This window comes from Venturia canescens, chromosome 3, assembly GCF_019457755.1.
Source record: "Venturia canescens isolate UGA chromosome 3, ASM1945775v1, whole genome shotgun sequence".
NCBI classification, from domain to species: domain Eukaryota; kingdom Metazoa; phylum Arthropoda; class Insecta; order Hymenoptera; family Ichneumonidae; genus Venturia; species Venturia canescens.
This window is the reverse complement of record NC_057423.1, coordinates 7,110,131-7,117,532: the sequence shown is the minus strand read 5'-3', so window position 1 is coordinate 7,117,532 and position 7,402 is coordinate 7,110,131.

The following is a 7,402-nucleotide window of genomic DNA, read 5'->3' as shown; positions in this document are numbered from 1 at the left end:
GCTGGAGCAACAAAAGTCCGAGTGCGCAAGCCCGAACCTCGAGCACTTTCAAATTAAAATACACACGGACCGTGCACCAATTTTGACGAACAAAAAGAAAAGAAGGACAAAACTTGCTCGCTTTTCCCCTTTTTCGAGTATCCCTTCCAAAAAAATGGATAAAAAAGAGCTTTAGAAATGACGATTGTGAAAAACATTATCACCGGAATAGACAGTCCTTTTCTCGTCGTTGCAGTTTCTCGAGCTTGTCTAAAAATAATTCGAGTGCATGGAACCTTTGAGGCGTTTGTCTCGTGACGGGGGTGCAGACAAAAAATTCGAAGCTGCTTTCGAATTGACGAATATTCGTTTCCATTATCATTCATTGACGAAATGTCAGATTTTTTATTGTCCACGGGAATCTTTCAATTCGAGAAATTTTCTTGCTAACGACATTGAAATCATTCACAAGAATTCCGATGACGAATCAGCTGGCAAAGTAATACAAGTTGATCGAACCAAGGAACGAAAAAGGATGAAAAAATTTCTAAAATTTATTGTCCCAATCCGTAATTCGGGATTGGCCAGTGCCTTGTTTCTCACCCGAGGTAAAACGAATCGAGTCACTGACCTCGATTCTTCTGCCTCTTCTATGTTCCGTAGGAGCCAAGTTCCCTTTGCCATCGGTTGATAAAGCTACGTTCCGTCGATGCAGAAGCACCGAACGAAAATTTCTCTGCTTTATCCGGTAAATTGAGCTCTCAGGAGCCTCTCGAGTCTACTGAAAGATGCCAGTCTCACAGTGCCCTTAAAAAGGCGACTCGAGCATATTCATATTGCAAAATTGTTGCGAGGGTGGAACGATGTTCAGAATTGAATTTCCCGGCGCCTTACGACACGAATGAAAGACCGAAACTTTCTTAATCTCGATGCCTTTTGAACTTTTATCGCGAAACAGCTCTAAAAATAGAAGGAGTTTCCTGAGAAAAATAATAAATTGTCCGTAAAAGTATTTTTTGTTGAACAACGTGCCATTTTCTTCGAATGTGTATGCGAGTTTCTTCATCCGCGTGCGGCATTTCCTCACGTTTCGTCGTACTCGCAAGAGGCGTCATAAATATTCGCGTGGAGTTGTAAAAGAATCTCTTTTACTCAAGAACCGTGGGGGGGGGGGGGGGGGGGGGGATGGCCGTAAAAAACGCTTCGCTCATTTCCAATAACCTTTAGAGGCGTTAGTAATGCAGCGTCAAACATTGCGGCAGAGTGTCTAGGAATACACACGGAAGGGCAAAGGTTTCGAGAACGGGGGAACGAGGTTGGCTGAGAAAATTAATCTGGATAACGCAAACATTAGCGCCCCCCTCACTAAACAGACGCGGCAGAAGCGGTGAAGCGAAGAAGCCAAGTTGCAAAAAAAAAACGAAAATGAAGACAAGAACAGGAGGGAAGGAATAAAAAGGAGTGAAAAACGGAGGAAAAATAGAGCGAGATCCCTCATGGAAGTAAAAAAAGCGAGCTCGCGTGATACTTCATGCCGCTCTCGCGTGTCGAACTCTGATTTGCTTTTGTCGAATCAAGTGTGTGTACACGTAGCAACCTATCGCCCTTCGCAACAGCCCGGCGGATAGTGCACTTTTCCTCCCCTATTTTCTCACTCTCTTTCGCTTTCTCTCCTGTCCGTTATTACCGCTAACGATTACGACGCCGCGCACAACGGCTGGATCAGCCGTGCCGGGGATATACGCGGGCCAGCCTGCGAGTGGCTTTCCAAGGAATCCAGTTTCTCTAATGACGTTAACTGACCTTCAGTTCAGCCACGAAGGACTCGGAACCTCGAAGCTCCCAGAAAAACCGTCCTCCGAACCTGATTGCTTCGCCATTTTGGGTCCACATTGAAAATTCTGTCAATGTAAGAGCTGCGTAGACTGTACACTGGACCGACTACGCTAGTCGCAATAATTTTTATTTTGACTCACCCGGTGCCAGATAAAGTTGCTTAAAAGTACGAAGGAATGAGGATAACTTGGAAATATGATCGCCCGACTCATCGTTTGACAATTAAAGTGAGTAAATTAGAAGGGTGTGTCCGGAGAATCGTATTAGAAAGCGCGTCGTCCTCGGGCTCACTCGCTATGTTTATTTTTCAGTGTCTGCTGGCTCTTGCTCCGCAGTTACGATTGCAAATTCAACCACCATTTGCCGCGTACCAGGGACATTTGTAACAGATTCGCGTAGCGATAGTAGTTAAATTAGTTTCGTCAAGTTCTATCCCCCGCTCGCGTTCTCTGCTTATACGGATAATAGTGTAGCTCGTGATTTGGATTCGACCAAAATGACTTGTGCACGTACACAGACTAATAGAGGATTCTTCAAAAGTTGCTACTGCGAGATTCGCCGGGCGAATGGATCGTTGCATTCTGAATAATCGTTGGCAGTTTTCCTCTCTGATTTATCGTTTTCCAAACATTTTACTTGACCTTAGAGCTCGTCGGGGAGACAAACTTTCGAGATTTTTCGTCTTCAGAATTCTGCAGCAATCCGCCTCGATCCTGGACCCACGACTTTGGAAACCTCGGTACATAAACGGCAGAAAAACTCAACCGGGACGTTGCGATGTCTACGAGCACCGCTATACACTTTTTCCGCATTCGAAACGTCCCCATAAAATACTGAGATTCCGTACATTTAGGTGGCTATCTTATTTTCGTTATTCACGAAGGGAAGCTACGAAAACGGAATGAGAATTGACGCGTTTACCACGCTGTAGCCCGGGCTTGCTGTCGCCTGTACAAGGAAAGCTGCTCACCCCCGTGACTCTCGCGCTCGCTGCTTATGCATGAGACGTTTAAGGCCAGACTGGTGAATCTGTAAAATCCAACTAATTAAAAATATGCCGACGAAAGGGAGTTATTAAAGTCGATTGAGATTAAATTTACTTTGTACAATTCGTTGTCCGGGCTCGTCCCACAGGAAATTTTGTGAAGAAATTTTAACAATATTTTCAACGATATTTCAATAGAAATTTCAACAAAATTTTCAAGTTAACAAAATCCAAATAAATACGAACAAAATTCGGTTGGAAACTCGCGAAATGTAGACACCCTTTTGTGTTCATTTTTTCCTCGTGCCGTGCATGCATAATACAGCGTACACATGTGAGGGCTCATAAGGGTTACGGAGATAATCCGACACCTGTTGCTTCCGTGATAAAATTATGTATCCACGTATATGCGCTCGATTTTCAAGCTTGCCACGGAGTTGCGAATAATACGCAAAAGAGGGCGCTCTACCCTCTACAATTGTGAGCTGAAATCGATATCTCTCCAGCTCATTTTCTATCCGATACGAAAGCTCGGATGGCAGCGTGAATTAGTCCGACGCGAAATTTCGGATTCGCAATCGAATGAATATTTCGTTGAAAAGAATTCGGAGAAAATGGTAAAATATGAGTGATATTTCGATTATTGTTATTTGCGAGCTATTCTGTAATGGAAAATTTGTGAAAAGGAAAGAAAAGTAAGAAAAAATCAAAATTTCCTTTCTCGCGCTTCATTCCACTTTTCCTTAACTGGTTTCATTTTATTTCTACATTTTTTAGTTCTTATTTTTATAGGTTTTTTTCGACATTGAGCTATTATTTCGTGCAACAGATTACAGTTATGAAAATAAATGGAATTATATATGCTTTGGAGGGATGTTTCAAATGCAACAACATTGAAATATTCGCATTCGAATAAATATGTTTTGAGAGAAAGTTGAGTAAAACGTCGAGCCTTTTCTGAAAGTTTCGGGCACTTATTACCATTCCGTAAGCGGATTGACTTTTAACTCGGTCGAATGAAAACGCAGCTCGTGGGAATCACTATAGACAAACGCAGGTACACAATGTTCCATTTCAAACCGAGAGTTTTCGGTCGACCGAATTTTCGAAAGCTTTGAATATTGCTGATGGAAAACACAATAATAGAGGAAAAAAATGCCACGAATGTTTTCATTCCCAGTTGTTTATGAAATTCGAGTTTGAAAATTATCCCTCGAGTCGATTGCGAGTGCTGCTCATCAATTGTTTGCGCACACCTTTCGTCTATCATTCCAATGGTTTTATTGTTTTGAGATAAAACAATCCAACACGTAGAAAACGAGGCCGAAAATTCTAGAGGAAACTACTAGGAATATATTATCTCGGGGACAGTACATACGTAATGGATTGCAGCTTTAATTTGAAAAGCATGCAGTAATAACAATTGTTCTATCCACCATAGTAAAAAGACTAGTGCCCTTACCTTTTATTAAAAAAACTCAAGAGTCTTTTTCTCTATAAGCATAGTAAAAAATGTTTTCAGTCACTTAAAATGTTTATGTTGTTAAGTATGCTTGGGCAACCCTGAAAAAAAACTATATTTATTGTAAAATGTCACACATCTTCATCACAGAATTTGCTGTGCTGACAGTGAAAATTTGTGATTTACAATAAATTTACACTCATCAGTAAGTGCTGGTCTGACACGATGAATAAAACTCGAAAACGAAACGAAATATAGTTCTCACGTGCATCACTTTTTGTTATCCACATAAAGCTGTTTCGAATTGAAGGGACGAAAAATAGGAAAATTCGAAAAATATTATGCTGTTTGTAATCGGTGGCTAATTGCTTTGAAAAATATTGAAAAATAATATATTCCTCACTGTACAAAACGAATGCGTTTTATTGGCGAGTGAAAAGTAAAAAATCGTTACAGAGTTTCTCGCTGGATCTATCGAATTATTTTGTATTTTCAGGAGTACTGCGTGTGCACAGAATTAAGTTAGAGAAAGCAGGCTTTATACGTGGGCATTAACGTAATGGATAAGAAGAATTCTGCTGATTATGTTTTTCCAGACGAATGGACGCAGCGTTTTTTTTCTTCCATACATTTTTTGAGAACGAGTCTTTAAAGGTAAATAAAAAATGATAAAATTCGTGTATCCATAGAGTCGAAGAGGGATGGAAAAATGTAAGCAATCCGCGATGGGGTTCGCGAAAGTAGAGAAAGCTTTGGGGTAGAAAAAGGGCTAGAAAAATGGGGGTTTGGTTCGTCAGGCAGAGGCAAATGCTTCACGTAGTCTGATGAAACACACACGGCGTCCCTACGCGGGAGTTGCAAAGCAAAAACCGCGGGGCCAGTTGCTCACCACCCACTCGCTTTCATCCCCTTCGGCCCCTCCCCCATCCACCCCTTTCATCCCTCGCTCGTAAGCTTATTTTGCCTTTGCACTCGTACACTTTTATCTCATTTTACGTTCTCCCTCTTTTTATCTTTTTCATCATCTTTTCTTTTTTTTCAAAGCCACCCTTTAATCCGAGAGTTGTTCTGGCTTGCCATAATAAAATATAACAGCCACAGACTCCATTCTTTGCTCCTTACTCCCTCATTCTTTGTCGGCCAACGCAAACCGCTTGATCTGGTACAAATTACTCGGCGTTTCCTCCTCTCTCACTCTTCGTACACGAATTATCATCTGTTTTTGAAATTAGCGAAAAAAGCTTTTTTCTCTTTCATGCTCCCAACGATTCTACAACGTTTTCTACTCTCCCCTGTCTCTGCGTTTCATGAAAATTCTCACTCCCCGACGAGCCTGTTTCTTTCTTCCATCCCGAAAAAAACCGAAAGTTTTTTCGGAGCTTTTCCCATTGCTCTGCAATTTTAATCTCATTTTGTCCAGATTTCAATGTTCCAAGGTTTTTTATTCTCGATTTCTCTACTCGCCGTCCTCTCGAAGCTTCCGGATTATCTCGATTAGCATTTTTTTTCACGGTCACGCTCCGTTTTGCCTCCTTCTCTGATCTCACCGTAAGAGATTGACACACGAGGGTGATTGGGTGAATGAAAATTCCCCTCGTTCTCCCCGCTGCGCCTGCCGGCTCGTGCCCTATCGCCCTCGTGCGACACGAGGCCTCCTCCGCCTATTGAGCTCCTTTAGGTCACACACGGGTTCTTTCATCGCGCATAAAACTTGTCACTTGCACGAGTGCATCCCATCAACCAACTCCTAATTAATCGGTTGGCTTCTCTTCTATGAATGAGCGCTTTATGGGTGCTCACTGCGTTACGAACTCGTTGAAAAGACAAATATTTTTTAGCTGGGATTACCAAACGATGGTTCGCATTATAAAGGATTGTTTTTCGATGCAGAATTTTCATGGAAAGCTTTTCCTCTCCGGAAGCCATCGGGTTGGTTTCAGCTCCTCTTGAGCTCCGCATAATCCATCGAAAAAACCGGGCATTCATACACGAAACTTCATTTTACAGATTATTTTCTCGTAATCCATCGTTTCTCCATCTTGAATCGTGTCCATTTCGAATTCGTTGGAAGTATTTAATTTCAATTCCAGCTCGTCGAGGAGCCAAGCTTCCAGTTATTCTCTCACGATCTCAAAGCACGATTGGCGAACGACTCAATCCTGAAAATAAAAAACGGAAGTAGGTATTTCCGAAATTTTCCGATGTTCTCGTGCCCGGTTTCTCCGGAGAGTCGAATCGAGTAATTTCGCCATATTTCGCTCGGCGAATCGACCAATGTGATCGTCAAACAGCTTGATGAACGTTGGTGAAAAGAATGAGCACGAAAGTGAGCAAACGAAGGAAAGAGTTTTCATGGAAATATCAAAATAGAAGAATTTTATTTGCTTCGTTCGAATGGAGCAGCTTTCGCGGCACACACGACCGAGTTTCGCGTGTGTGTCTCGAGGGAAGTTGAAACGCGTGGTTCGTAAGAAGCTCAATTTTCCAGAAACTCGTGTTTATATCTTTGGAAATGATGTGTTAAAATAGTCACGAGTATGAGCCCTGGAAAATGGTATTTATAACAGCCTCAAGAGAATGTCAAGGACGAACTGATTGGGGATCCAGAAAAGTTGAGAGAGCGAGAGCGAGATGGAGAAAATGTGGGAAAGGTCAAGTGGAAAAAATTCGTCTCCTGTGGATTATTTTTTTTTCCACCGATCGCAAAGCTCCACATTCTTCGTACCGGAAATCCGCTGTGCTTCAGGGTATTAACGTAAATCAAGTCTCGTTACTATTCTGACCTGCTGATAATACGAAATTTGATTCCGGGGCTCGACTTCGTATTACCAGGAGGAGAAAAGCAGTTTTTCAATCATTTTTTCGATCAACGTTTCCACCCACGAGTATTGCAGCTTAATAACGTTTTTTTAGTGACAAAAGCACGCGGTGATTAAAATATCTTCTGACATTTTCATCAGTTTTTATATTCTATCAATTTCTTGTTCTCTATTCTATTCTATCAATATCTTTCTTCTATCTTTCGATTCTATCAATAAACTTTATGCTCGTTCTCGTTCATTCCCACGGTAAATATTCATACGCGAATCCTCTATTTCCTGTTCATCCAAGTTTTCGAGGTCTGTGAGCTTGGCGAGCTC